Below are 15,684 nucleotides of genomic sequence, written 5' to 3'. Positions count from 1 at the left end.
TCCCCACCCCCAAGCCCCTACTACCATTCCCAGCCTCTGATGACCAGCCGTCTACTCTCTAGGTCTATGAGTTCAATTTTTTTTTTTTTTTAGAGCCACATAATAAGTGAGAACATGTGATGTTTATCCTTCTGTGCCTGGCTTATTTCACTTAACGAACATAGTGATCTCCAGTTCCATCCATGTTGTTCCAAATGACAGGATCTCTTTTTTTTTTTTTTTTTTTTGAGATGGAGTTTCACTCTTGTTGCCCAGGCTGGAGTGCAATGGCGTGATTTCGGCTCACTGCAACCTCCACCTCCTGGGTTCAAGCGATTCTCCTGCCTCAGCCTCACGAGTAGCTGGGATTACAGGCGCCCGGCACCACACCCAGCTAATTTTTGTATTTTTAGTAGAGATGGGGTTTCTCCATGTTGGTCAGGCTGGTCTCGATCTCCCGACTTCAGGTGATCTGCCCATCTCAGCCTCCCAAAGTGCTGGGATTAGAGGCATGAGCCAGTGCACTTGGCCAGGATCTTATTGTTTTTTATGGCTAAATAATACTCTCCTGTGTATATGTACTATATTTTCTTTACCCATTCATCTGTTGATGGGCACTTAGGTTGCTTCCAAATCTTAGCCATTATGAACAGTGCTGCAACAAACAGGGAATGCAGATATCTCTTCTATATACTGATTTCCTTTTTTGTGGGTATCTACCCAGCAGTGGGATTGCTGGATCATATGGTAGTTCTATTTTTAGTTTTTTGAGTAACCCCCAAACTGTTCTCCAATTGGTTCCACTAATTTACATTTCCATGAACAGTGTATGAGGGTTCTCTTATCTTCACATCTTTGTCAGGATTTGTTATTGCCTGACTTTTGGATATAAACCATTTTAGCTGGGGTGAGATGATATCTCATGGTAGTTTTCTACACTGAGAATTTCTCTAATGATCAATCATGTCAAGCATCTCTTGATATGCCTGTTTACCATCTGTATGTTTTGAGAAATGCCTATTCAAATCTTATCCTCATTTAAAAAATTAGATTATTACATTTTTTCCTAGAGAGTTGTTTGAGCTCCTTACATATTCTGGTTATTAATCCCTTTTCAGGTGGGTAGTTTGCAAGTATTTTCTCCCATTCTGTGGGCTGTCTCTTCACTTTGCTAATTGTTTCCTCTGCTATGAAGCAGTTTTTTAACTTGATGTGATCCCATTTGCCCATTTTTGCTTTGGTTGCCTGTGCTTGTCAGGTATAGCCCAAGTAATTTTTGCTCAGACCAATGTCCTGGAGATTCTTCCCAATGTTCTCTTGTAGTATAGTAGTTTCATTGAGGTCTTAGATTTAAGTCTTTAATTCATGTTGATTTGATTTTTGTATATGGTGAGAGGTAGGGGTCTAGGTGCATTCTTCTGTATGTGTATATCCAGTTTTCCCAGAACCATTTGTTGAAGAGATGTCTTTTGTTCAATGTATGTTCTTGGCACATTTATGAAAAATGAGTTCACTGTAAGTGTGTGTGGATTTGTTTCTGGGTTCTCTATTCTATTCCAGTGGTCTGTGTGTCTGTTTTTATGCCAGTGCCATGGTGTTTTCGTTATATAGTTCTGTAGTATAATTTGAAGTCAGGTAATGTGATTCCTCCAGCTTTGTTCTTTTTGCTTAGAATAGCTTTGGCTATTCTGGGTCTTTTGTGGCTCCATATAAATTTTAAGATTGTTTCTTCTATTTCTGTGAAGAATGTCATCCATATTTTGACAGGGAGTGCATTGAATCTGTAAATTGCTTTGGATAGTATGGACATTTTAACAATATTGATTCTTCCAATCCATGAACATGGAATCTCTTTCCATTTTTTGGTGTCCTCTTCAATTTCTTTCATCAGTGTTTTATCATTTTCATTATAAAGATCTTACACTTCTTTGGTTAGGTTAATTTCTAGGTATTTAATTTTATTTGTGGCTATTGTATATAGGACCACTTTTTAAATGTCCTTTCCAAATGGTTCACTGTTGACATATAGAAATGCTACTGATTTTTGTATATTGATTTTGTATCCTGCAACTTTACTGAATTTATCAATTCTAATAGTTTTTTTGGTGGAGTCTTTAGTATTTTCCAAATAAAATGTATCATCTGCAAACACAAGGATAATTTTACTTCTTCCATCCCAATTTGGATTTCTTTTTTTATTCCCTTTCTTTCTCTTCTATAATGGCTCTAGCTAGGACTTCCGGTACTATGTTGAACAACGGTGGTAAAAGTGGGCATCCTCACTGTGTTCTAGATCGCAGAGAAAAGCTTTTCATTTTTTCCCCATTCAGTACGGTAATGACTGTGGGTCTGTCATATACGGTTTTTATTAAGTTGAGGTATGTTACTTCTATACCCAGTTTTTTTAGGGTGTTTACCATGAAGGGATGTTGAATTTTATCAAATGCTTTTTCAGCATCAACTGAAATGATCTTATGGTTTTTATCCTTTACTGTGTGGATATAATGTATCGCATTGATTGATTTACAAATGTTGAACCATCCTTGCATCCCAGAGACACATCCCACTTGTCATGATGAATGATCTTTCCCATATATTGTTGAATTCAGTTTTCTAGTATCTTGTTGAGTGTTTTCGCATCAATATTTATCAGATATATTAGCATGTTTTTGGTTTTGGTTTTGGTTTTTGGGTTTTTTGTTCTTATTTTTATTCTTTTTGAGACTGAATCTCACTCTGTCACCCAGGCTAGAGTGCAGTGGTGTGATCTCAGCTCATTGCAACCTCTGCCTCCCAGGTTCAAGTGATTCTCTGGCCTCGGCCTCATGAGTAGCTGAAATTACAGGTGCCCGGCACCACACCCAGCTAATTTTTGTATTTTTAGTAGAGACAGGGTTTCACCATATTAGCCAGGCTGGTCTCGAACTCCTGACCTCCAGTAAACCACCCGCCTCTGCCTCCCAAAGTGCTGGGATTATGGGAGCGAGCCACCACTTCCAGCCTACATGTGTCTTTATGGGAGAAGAGTGTTTCCTGTAGGCAACAGAGCAATGGGTTTTTTTATTTTATTTATTTTTGAGCTGGAGTCTTGCTCTGTCACCAGACTGGAGTGCAGTGGCACCATCTCGGCTCACTGCAACCTCTGCCTCCCGGGTTCAAGTGATTCTCCTGCCTCAGCCTCCTGAGTAGCTGGGACTACAGGTGCGCACCACCACACCCTGCTAATTTTTGTATTTTTAGTAGAGACAGGGTTTCACCATGTTTGCCAGGATGGTCTGTAGCTCTTGACCTCATGATCTGCCTGCCTTGGGCTCCCAAACTGCTGGGATTACAGGCGTGAGCCACCACACCTGGATGGGTCTTGTTCTTTCATCCATTCATCCACTCTATCTTTTGATTGAAAAGTTTAGTCCACTGACATTCAATGTTATTATTGATAAGTAAGGACTTACTCCTGCCATTTTGTTATTTGTTTTCTGGTTGTTTTGGGGTCTTCTCTTCCTTCTTTCCTTCCTGTCTTTCATTAGTGAAGGTAATTTTCTCTGGTGATATGATTTAGTTTCTTGTTTTTTATTTTTCGTGTATCCATTGTTATATTTTTTGGTTTGAGGTTACCATGAGGCTTGTAAATACTATCTTATAATCCATTATTTTAATCTTATAAGTTTTCATAAACAAGTAAAAAGAAAACTAATAAAAACTCTACAACTTAGTCTCCCTATTTTTTAACTTTTTGTTATTTCTATTTATATCTTATTATACCATCTATGTCTTGAAAAGTTGTAGTTAATATTTTTGATTGGCTCATAGTTTAGTCTCTCTACTTAGAGTAAGAGTAGTTTATACATCATAGTTACAGTGTTATAACATTCTGCATTTTTCTGTATACCTACTATTACCAGTGAGTTTTATACCTTCAGGTTGTTACTTATTGCTCACTAATGTCCTTATCTTTCTGATTGAAATACTCCCTTTAGCATTTCTTCTAGGACAGGTCTGGTGTTGACAAAATCCCTCAGCTTTTGTGTGGAAAAGTCTTTATTTCCCCTTCACTTTGAAGGATATTTTCACTGGATACACTGTTCTAGGGTAAATGTTTTTTTCCTTCAGCACTTTCAATATGTCATGCCACTCTCTCCTGGCCTGAAACGTTTCTACTAAAGAGTCTGCTGCCAGATATATTGTAGCGCCATTGTATATTATTGGTTTCTTTTCTCTTGCTGCTTTTAAGATCCTCTTTTTATCCTTGATCTTTGGGACTGTGATTATTAAATGCCTTGAGGTAGTCTTCTTTGAGTTACATCTGCTTCGTGTTTTATAGCTTTCTTGTACTTGGATATTGATATCTTTCTGTAGGTTTGGGACGTTCTGTTACCATCCCTTTGAATAAACTTTCTACACTCCCCACCTCCTCTTTAAGGCCAATACCACTTATATTTGTCCTTTTGAGGCTATTTTCTAGATCCTGTAGGCAGGCGTCATTGTTTTTTATTCTTTCCTTTGTCTCCTCTATGTATTTTGAAATAGCCTGTCTTCAAGCTCATTAATTCTTTCTTCTGGTTTATCAATTCTGCTATTAAAAGACTAATGCATTCTTCGGCATGCCAATTACATTTTTTGGCTTCAGAATTTCTGCTTGATTCTTTTAAATTATTTCAATCTCTTTGTTAAACTTATCTAATAGAATTATGAATTCCTTCCCTGTGTTATCTTGAATTTCTTTGAGTTTCCTTCCTCAACACAGCTATTTTGATTTCTTTGTCTGAAAGGTCACATATCTCTGTTTCTACAGGATTGGCCCCTGGTGCCTTATTTAGTTCATTTGGTGAGGTCATGTTTTCCTGGATAGTGTTGATGCTAGCAGATATTCTTTGGTGTCTGGGCACTGAAGAGTTAGGTATTGATTGTAGTTTTCACTGTATTTATTGTAGTTTTCACTGTCAGGGCTTGTTTGTACCCATCTTTCTTGGGAAGGCTTTCCAGATATTTGAAAGAACTTGGATACTGTGATCTAATCTCTATCTGCTTTAGGGGGCACCCCAAGCCTCCTAAACTCTGGTTCTTGCAGACTCATAGTGGTACTGCCTTAATGGTCTTGGACAAGATCCAGGATAATTCTCTGCATTACCAAAAAGAGACTCTTGTTTTCTTCCCTTACTTTCTCCCAAACAAACAGAGTCTCTCTCTCTGTTCTGAGGCACCTAAAGCTTGGGGTTGAGTGACATAAGCATATCTGTGGCCACCACTACTGTGACAGCATTGGGTCAGACCTGAGGCCAGCACAGCACGGGGTCTTGCCCAAGACCTGCTGTAACCACTCCTTAGGTATTGCAGGAGTTTACTGAAGGCCCTGGGGCTCTACAGTCATCACATGGTAAAAACAGCCAGGCCTGTGTCCTTGCCTTCAGGATGGCAAGTTCTCCTAGCCTCCAGGTGAATCCACAGGTGCTGTCTGGGAATCAGGGCCTAGATCAAAAACTGTAAAAGTCTACCTAGTGTTTTATTGTGCTATGGCTGAGCTGTCACTCAAACCACAAGATGCAGTTCCTCCCACTCTTTCCACCCCTGTCCAAAGGCAGAGGAACATCAATCCATGGCCACCTCAAACACAGGACATGGGGGGGTACTGCCAGACTACCACCAATGTTCTCATAAGGCCCAAATGCTCTTAAGTCAGTTTGTAGTGAATGCTCCTGTTAATTATTTAAAAAATTTTTTTTTTTTTTTGAGATGGAGTCACCCTGTCACCCAGGCTAGAGTGCAATGGCATGATCTCAGCTCAGTGCAACTTCTGCCTCCCAGGTTCAAACGATTCTCCTGCCTCAGCCTCCCAAGCAGCTGGGATTACAGGCAACCACCACCACATCCAGCTAATTTTTGTACTTTTAGTAGAGACGGGGTTTCACCATGTTGGCCAGGATTGTCTCGAACTCCTGACCTTGGGATCCTCCCACCTCAGCCTCCGAAAGTGCTTCTTATAAAACTACAAAGTAGCTTAATGCATTATAAAAATAATCAAACTTACCCTTCTACAAGTACTCGAAGAAGAACATCCATGAGAAAAAATAAGGCAATAGCTAGAGAAATAGAACGATACTCCAAAGGAATATAAAGTTTGCTGTCAGTGAAAATTAGGTCAGCAAGGACGAGAGTGACATCCAGTAAGACCAGGAAAACTCCAAATAGTCTAAAATAAACAAATAAATAAATAAATAAATGCAAAGATAAAGGGGCATTTGTCCCTGTAGCTATACTATATTTAAGCCACTGATCAGGTACCAAAATGTTATTATTTAGTATTAAGCTGCCCAGTGGCAGGAAAAACTGTAATGCCTTAGAATCTCAGAAAAATCACTGTTTTCACCCAATAGAAGCAGTTCTTAATAAACAAAATTCTCACCAAACCACTTCACAAGATATTATTGTGGCCTTTTACAGTAAACACACCAGGCCAACACCTCAAGAGAGAAAAGTAAAACTGAATTAAAATCACCTGTGTGTTTACAAACTCTTCTTAAAATTTGCGAATTTCATAAGAAGTTTATACCAATTTCTCATAAAAAATAAACCCTCATTAATCTGGATAATTCTAAAGAATTTATTAATAAAAACCAAATGAAAGCATGAGTAACATAAGCTCTTAAAAGACCAAGATTTTTCATCAGTGACATTTTCAACAAGCACATGATTTCATATTTATGGGTGCTTCTAGCAGAGTGATGGGCACATGAGTCTTGAACTCTAAAGTACCTCCTGCCACTTGCTGTTACATATTCTAAATATATTCTCCATAAATTGATTAAACTATTTGCCTAGTCTATGAAGGTGAATTCATCTTTGAAGTACTTTTTTAAAAACTTGCAGCTCAAATTCAAATATTATTAATTCAAAAGGAAACAATTATATTGCATAAATCTATATCATAGTATGAAATCTTACTCTTATGCAGAGAAGAGTCTAAGTAAATTGTTTCCAGAATTAAAGAGTAATTCCTGATGTATAAGGTACTAATAAAACTCTTTACTAATAATTATAGAATTTTAACATTTGATTTTCATTAATGTTACTTTTGCAGATGGAAGAAATACAATATTAATATATTACTATTAATCTTAGGCAAAAGCCATTTATTTGCAATTCTTAATGTCCAGCTTAAACCAAAATTCCATGATAAATTAGATTACATTAGATGGGGCACATGGCTACTTAGCAACTGATGGACAGTGGAAATGCTTTTTTGTTATTTTATTTCAGTGTTTCTCATTGAAGTATTAAGTCTCATATATATATATATGTATGTATAGATATATATGAGACTCATATATTTTCTTTTCTTTTCTTTTTTTTTTTTTTTTTACATGGAGTCTTGCTGTGTCACCAAGGCTGTGGTGCAATGGTGCAATTTCAGCTCATTGCAACCTATGCCTCCTCGGTTCAAGCGATTCTTCTGCCTCAGCCTCCTGAGTAGCTGGGATTATAGGCACCCACCATTATGCTTGGCTAACTTTTGTATTTTTAGTAGAGATGGGGTTTCACCATGTTAGCCAGGCTGGTCTTGAACTCCTGACTTCATGTGATCCACCCGCCTCGGCCTCTCAGAGTGCTGGGATTACAGGAGTGAGCCACCGTGCCCAGCCAAGTCTCAGATATATTTAATACATGGTGTTTTCTATGTCTCACATACCCAAATGCAAAGGATGATACAATTGAATGCACAATTTTCTTAATCTTGCTGCTGCAAAAAGAAGTAAAAATAAAATTAATCAGGTTTCTTCTAACATATATTGTAAATTTAACCAAAAAACAAAGGGCCTTATAAATATAATTTCAAAAGAAAATTATTCAGAAGTTGTATAACAAAATGCTTTTTACTAATAGCTAAAATTTTATTCTTCCTGCTCCATGAGTATTTTACTTGTTTACTATGCTATCCAGAATATATGCAAATAAGACAGTAAACTTTGGATGTTTAGTAACATTTCCATTGCATGCAAAGCTCCAACCCCAACTTTATGGCAATACTAAACTTAAACTTGTGGTCATCATCTCAAGGAGTATAGCATGAAGACAGAAAAGGGTGGTAGAAGAGAACTGTATTTTAATGCCAGCCTGGGCAAATCATCAAACTTTGGCCAGATCTCAGTTTCCACTGCAATAAAATAAGGTGTTTCAGGAATGAGCATAGGGAGTAAATGGTGCTCTTGTCATCTCCTCAAACTAGACACCTAGTGAACAGATACACATTAGCAAGAGTCGCATATGAGGTTGCAAACGAACTTCAGAGGTAAGACGTTTTAGTAAGATATACTTCAAAGGAGAAACACCTGAAAGACTGGGTTCCTTCCATTAATCAAAGGAAGGAGAACCTGTTTGATGGAGCCTCCAATAATGCCTCATTTTACCTTATGGCTGGAGACAAGGTAGCTCATGAGGAACAATTTTTTTTTGTCCTACTGAAGCCTCCTGTGTTGGAGGCTCTTCAGGAGGAGAAGCCTCCAACACAGGAAGCTTCAGTAGGAGAAGACTTCAGGAAGTTTCTGTCATACTGAAGCCTCCAACACAGGACTCAAATTCCACCCCAAGAGCCATGAATCCTAAGACAATGCTCACAGCCTGTGCCTAAGATGGGAGAACAAAGAGGGCAGATACTGAGCAGAACTGGGGCACTGACAATTGGCCTTTGACATGAACAGACATTTCTCAAAAGAAGACATGCTTGTGGCCAACAAACATGTGAAGAAAAGCTCAATATCACAGATTAGAGAAATGCAAATCAAAACCACAATGAAATACCATTTCACACCAGTCAGAATGGCTATTACTAAAAAGTCAAAAAATAACAGATGCGGGCAAGGTTGCAGAGAAAAAGGAACACATATACATTGTTGGTGGGAGTGTAAATTAGTTCAATCACTGTAAAAAGCACTATGGCAATACCTTGAAGAGCTAAAAGCAGAACTATTTGACTGAGCAATCCCAATACTGAGTAGATACCCAGAGGAATATAAATCATTCTACTATAAAGATACATGCATATGAATGTTCACTGCAGCACTATTTACAATAGCAAAGACATGGAATCAACCTAGGTACCCATCAATGACAGATTGGATAAAGAAAATGTGGTACATATATACCATGGAATACTATGCAGCCATAAAAAAGAATGAGATCATGTATTTTGTGGGAACATCGATGGAGCTGGAGGCTCTTATCCTTAGAAAACTAGTGCAGAAACAGACAACCAAATACTGAATGTTCTCACCTATCAGTGGTAGCTAAATCATAAGGACTTATGAACACAAAGAAGGAAATAGACACTGGGGTCTACTTAAGTGGGGAGGGCAGGAGGAGAGAGAGGAGCAGAAAAGATAACTATTTGGGTACTGAGCTTAATACCTGGATGATGAAATAATATGTAAAAAATAAAAAAAATCCTCCCTGACACAAGTTTACCTACGTAGCAAATCTCACGTGTACCTCCAAACCTAAAATAAAAGTTAAAAAAAAAAAAACATTGGTCTTTGATGAATGATGTTAGGTTAACCTGAGATAAAGGAAATCCCCAATCCTTCTAATCTTCCCCTCTCCACCTGGACCCACCACCTCCACCCAGGCTTGGAGAGTTAAGGCTGATGTAGATGGAGGATCAATTGGCCAAAAGAGGTGAACTCTCTCCTCAAGTTGCCATTCCCTTACTACAAGAACCTCTGATCCCACACAGTCTACTAGATCTCTGGGTATCAAGGAAATGTCATAAATCTGAACTCACTTGACAATGTCACCATACAGAACCAAGTCTGACAGATTACGAAGGCATGAAGAAGTGGCTTGGGTGGCTTTAGCCCCTTAATCTGTTTCAGTGTATCCTGAAACTATACCAAGTAAATACACAATTGAGACTTTTTTGCTTAAAAAAAGAGTACTATGTAAATGAAGCTTCAAGCAGTTATGTGCAGAGTTTGCAGGGAAATAACTATGACTCAGTAAATCCATATCCAGGAAAAGTACTGTTCACACTCGGGAGCAACAGACAGACACTCCAACATGAAGCAACACGAAGCATAGCCTCCATGTACCTTTCCTAAAAACAATTACTCAAAGTGCTTGAGTCAGCTGAGCAATGAATCAAAATGAAGAACAAAAATGTAGCAGGTGACCAAAAGCAATGGCGACAAAAGCCAAAATTGACAAACAGGATCTAATTAAACTAAAGAGCTTCTGCACAGCAAAAGAAACTACCATCAGAGTGAACAGGCAACCTACGGAATGGGAGAAAATTTTTGGAATCTACTCATCTGAGAAAGGGCTAATATCCAGAATCTACAAAGAACTCAAACAAATTTACAAGAAAAAAATCAAACAACCCCATCAAAAAGTGGGCAAAGGATATGAACAGACACTTCTCAAAAGAAGACATTTATGCGGCCAACAGACACATGAAAAAATGCTCATCATCACTGGCCATCAGAGAAATGAAAATCAAAACCACAATGACATACCATCTCACACCAGTTAGAATGGTGATTATTAAAAAGTCAAGAAACAACAGGTGCTGGAGAGGATGTGGAGAAACTGAACACTTTTACACTGTTGGTGGGACTGTAAACTAGTTCAACCATTGTGGAAGACAGTGTGGCGATTCCTCAAGAATCTAAAACTAGAAATACCATTTGACCCAGCCATCCCATTACTGGGTATATACCCAAAGGATTATAAATCATGCTGCTATAAAGACACATGCACACGTATGTTTATTGCGACACTATTCACAAAAGCAAAGACTTGGAACCAACCCAAATGTCCAACAATGATAGACTGGATTAAGAAAATGTGGCACATATACACCATGGAATATTAAGCAGCCATAAAAAAGGATGAGTTCATGTCCCTTGTAGGGACATGGATGAAGCTGGAAACCATCATTCTCAGCAAACTATCGCAAGGTCAGAAAACCAAACACTGCATGTTATCACTCATAGGTGGGAATTGAACAATGAGAACCCTTGGACACAGGAAGGGGAACATCACACACCAGGGCCTGTCATGGGGTGGGGGGATGGGGGAGGGATAGCATTAGGAGATACACCTAATGTAAATGATGAATTAATGGGTACAGCACACCAACATGGCACATGCATGAATATGTAACAAACCTGCACATTGTGCACATGTACCCTAGAACTTACAGTATAATAATAAAAAAAAAGTAGCAGGTGAAAATGTAAATAAATGATCCTAAAAGTAAAGATAAATGATATAAAATCATGAATAATAGTATCGATTTGAATTTTTAGGCATTCTTACACTAGGATTCAAGGTGTGGAAGAAGATAGAAGTAAAGGCAGGTTGCATTTCTTATCTTTCACAGGTACAAGTCCAGTTTTATTCTCGATATTGATGGAAAAATGGTATAATTATGTTTTCTAAACATTTAAATATAAACATTGATAGACTAGAAATGGGCTTCTGACTTGCATATCAACAAAAAATGCAAGGGATAAAAACAAATCAATTAATAGCAAAACATAGACAAATTTACAAAGAAAATATCAAAGTATTTTTAATAAAGAAAAAGATGATAAATAAAACCAAACGTACCAGAAATCATAAATACAAACATATTACTCTCATATTGCATATTGAGAAATACTCTCAGATAACTTTGAAATTAAAGGCATTACATGCTATACACGAGAGACAAAAACTAAATTTAAATGGCAATTCAAAAATAAAGAGATAGAGGCCAGGCGCGGTGGCTCACGCCTGTAATCCCAGCACTTTGGGTGGCCAAGGTGGGTGGATCATGAGGTCAAGAGATCGAGACCATCCTGGCCAACATGGTGAAACTCCATCTCTACTAAAAATACAAAAAATTAGCTGGGCGTGGTGGTGCATGCCTGTATTCCCAGCTACTCAGGAGGCTGAGGCAGGAGAATCGCTTGAACCTGGGAAGCGGAGGTTGCAGTGAGCTGAGTGGAGCCACTGCACTCCAGCCTGGTGACAGAGCAAGACTCCGGCTCAAAAAAAAAAAAGAGAGAAAAAAAGATATGAGATACTAAACCTTAATACACTGAAAGTTCCAATAATATCAAAGTTGAATTAAAAGCACAAATATTAACTATGAACATGACTCATTTTTTATCAATAGAAGGTGGAAGCTACATGACACTAACAAGACCGTGTTTAATGAAATGGGATTTGTATTGAAGGCAGGTGCTATCTCCCCCACTGGACACATTTTTCTCTTGTGCAGACTCTGGGGGTAGGGAGGTGGCCATGATGCAAAGCACGAAAAACACTGTAGTGACTCTGGTCTTCCTGCTCACTCTAGATCACTAAAACAGGGTAAGGACAATACAGAGGGATGACATGTTCATGCTGAAAAAATTATGAGTCACTTAGGAGAAAAGTAAATTTCTACACTTTATACCTTAAGACAAAGTAAATTCAGGGCAGATATTTTATTTAAATGAAGAAAATAAATTCAAAACAGAAATTTTGGTGGATATATTTAAAATCTTGGGGTGAGAAGGACTTTCTGAGAATAACATTAAAGGCAAAATCACAAAGAAAAGTACAGATACATTTGATTACATGAGGATTAAATGCTTTTATGTAGTGAAAAGCAAGACAACCTGGGAGAAATTGCTTATATTACATAAAATAGAAAAAGGATCAATAGATTTAACTTTTCAGTCCAAAGACAGAAAAGGATAAATGAAGGTGTGTCAAAGAACGTGCATTAGAACAAATATATTTACTAATATCAGAGAAATCAATGATGGCTAGTGTTAAGTGTGGGAGGGGAGAAATGTACACTTTGCATCTTGATGTTAAAGCATATATCAATATCAATAGCGTCACAATCATTCCCTTTGACACAGAATTTCCACTTCTGAGAATTTATGACAAGCAAATAACCAACAATATACGGAGATTTAGCCTCAAATATATTCATTTTTGTAAGTTAAAAACTTGTAAAAAACTGAATTGTTCAGCAATATCTCACTATTAAATGAATTATAGCACATCTACACCATGAAATATCACACAACTGTTACAAATAATGTTGTAAGTGCACATGAATATATATTAACAAAAAATATAGCTATGATGTCATTAATAAGGTTATTTGCAAAAGAATAAGTATGGTCTCATATCTGTAAACAAAAAAAGTGTATGCTTAAAGAACTTAGAAGTGCATGCATCAAAGTTTAAGAATGACTAAATGTGGGTAGATTTGTTGATTGTATTTTCAGATTTTCCTTAATGAACTCTTACGTTATTTTTAGCTTTTAGAATAAAACCTATTTACAGAACTACAGAGTTTTCAAAGTATTTTTGCATGTTATTTTCATTTTATTACTAATTTTTTAAATACAATATCCAATACATGGATTGCATAATAGCCAGTTTACATTTGAATAATCTGAAAGTTAAAGAGGGTTAGTGACTTGCTGAGTATCAGGTGAATGAATATATGATGGCAAAGCCAAGCACTGATTCCAGCTTTTACTATAAATCCAATATCATTCCCCTGTTATGAAACACCAGCATTTCTCACAGGGACTACTGCAAATTCCTCCTATATCTATGTAATGAGACTTTGTAATTTAAAAATAAAATAAAATGAAAACCTGCTTTATTTTGTTTGGAGTGGGGAAAGAAGGAAATGCTTGCCTTGCTTAATCGGTCTAATTTTGTTTCAGCCCTGGGCAGCTCCATTACAGAAAACGTATAGCTAATCTGCAGACACACAGTTTAATTCAGTGGCAAATTCAGGGTAATTTGAAGAACTATTTTTATTTGCCCTCTTTGTTTCCAATCTTTGTTTAGTCACCAACAGCTTACAACCATGGTGAGTTAACTTCCTCTATGGCAGTACTTCCTCTCCAGCATTGACACAAGCTGGTGAATGGTTATACAACTGGGCAAGAAAGAAGCAGAAGAAAAATCTCCTGAATATGTCTGCAGTTCAGACACAAGCCAGTTTAAGAATGTATTGTTTCATTACAGTGAGTACATGATAAAATGCCTTCAGGTCAGTGCAACAGGAAGTACTCTAGTGAGATTAGAAACAAATAAGAATAAAATCCCAATGAGCATAAAGAGGTCTTAGTCAGCAAAATATGTTTGCTTTTGCTATCAATACTATTTGCTCATAGGCAAAATGTACAAAATTGGGAATCACACCATATCCAGTAAAAATGAGAAACGTTCACTATTGATGAGTTAAGTAGCATTCTGCATTCCTGTTTTTTTTAAAAAAACTTTTAATGGAATTAATTTCCTCTAAGAATACTTTTTACATTTTCAAGCTAGAAGAACATTTATTTCTGAATGGATGGAATTTTTTTTTCAAAATAATACTTGTCTAAGAATTCAACTGGAGTAAATACGGTGTACCCTCCCACCCATACATTTTGATATCTTTCCATAGTTTCCCTTTTTCCTTCTTGCCTCAGCGGAAGCCCTGTTTAACTAAAGGTAAGAGATCCATCAATGGCTCCCTCCTTTCAAACTTCAAACTGACTTACTCATATGAAGCAACATTTTCAGCATCTTCAACTTCAAACTTGGAAAGTCGTGCTAACACACTTTAGCCACCAAAAAAAAAAAAAGCAAAAATATATCATTAGATATTTGCTACACAAAATAGTGATGAAAAATATATTTGAATAACAAGAATCCCATGAATCTAAAGGATATAGTAAACATGACTTAGCTCACTGGAAGACCTAATATTTAAGAAAGAAAATTACAATCATTAACCAGAAACTCTTTCCTCATGGATACTCCCAACACTGAATTTTGCATATTTTTATCTTCTTTTCTCTTTCTGTCTCTTTCTATATATATGTATATAAAGATATATAAAAGAATATGTATATGGATATATAATATATAAATAATATGTGTATAGACATATCTCAAAGACATTGTGGGTTTCATTCCAGACCACTGCAATGAAGCAAAAACTGCATTAAGCAACTCACACAAATGTTTTGGGTTCCCTGTGCATATAAAAGTTATGTTTACCCTACACTGTAGCCTGTTAAGTTTACAATGGCATTATGTTCAAAAAACTTATGTGTATATCTTAATTAAAAACTACTTTATTGGTTTAAAAATGCTAATGATCACCTTTTGCTGGTGGAGGGCGTTGCCTCCATGTTCATGGCTGCTGACTGATCAGAGTGGTGGTTGCCAATGGTCGGAGTGGCTGAGACAATTTCTTAAAATAGGACAACAATGAAGTTAGCTGTAGCAAATGGCTCTTCCTTTCACAAGTGAGGATTAAGTGGTGAAGCCATCAGGTCCTGGACTTTGTTGAAAGCCTTTTTATTACTGATTTAATCTCATTACTTGTTTTTGGTCTGTTCAGGTTTTCTATTTCTTCTTGGTTTAGTCTTGGTAGGTCGTATGGGTCAAGGATTTTGTCCACCTCCTCTAGGTTTTCAAATTTATTGTAGAGTTGCTCATAATAGTCTCTAATAATTATTTTTATTTCTGTCATTATCTGTTATGCGGTCTCTTTTTTTGTTTCTGATTTTACTTATTTGGGTCTTCCCTTTTTCTTAATTAGTCTAGATAATGGTTTGTTGATATTTTTTAAACCTTTTCGTTGTTAACCTTTTGTAATTTTTGCCTCAAATTTGTTTATTTCTGTTTGGTCTTCATTATTTATTTCCTTTTAATAAT

General features: G+C 36.9%; 1 pseudogene; it reads right to left on the bottom strand.

Moving 5' to 3' along the window:
* The window catches only part of LOC129524655 (phosphatidylinositol 3,4,5-trisphosphate 3-phosphatase TPTE2-like), a 41,085-nt pseudogene that overhangs the window by 12,620 nt on the left and 12,781 nt on the right, over positions 1-15,684 (bottom strand).

This window comes from Gorilla gorilla, chromosome 13, assembly GCF_029281585.2.
Source record: "Gorilla gorilla gorilla isolate KB3781 chromosome 13, NHGRI_mGorGor1-v2.1_pri, whole genome shotgun sequence".
In the NCBI taxonomy this organism is placed as follows: domain Eukaryota; kingdom Metazoa; phylum Chordata; class Mammalia; order Primates; family Hominidae; genus Gorilla; species Gorilla gorilla.
Note: the sequence above shows the minus strand (reverse complement) of the source record. Positions and strands in the feature narration are given on the sequence as shown.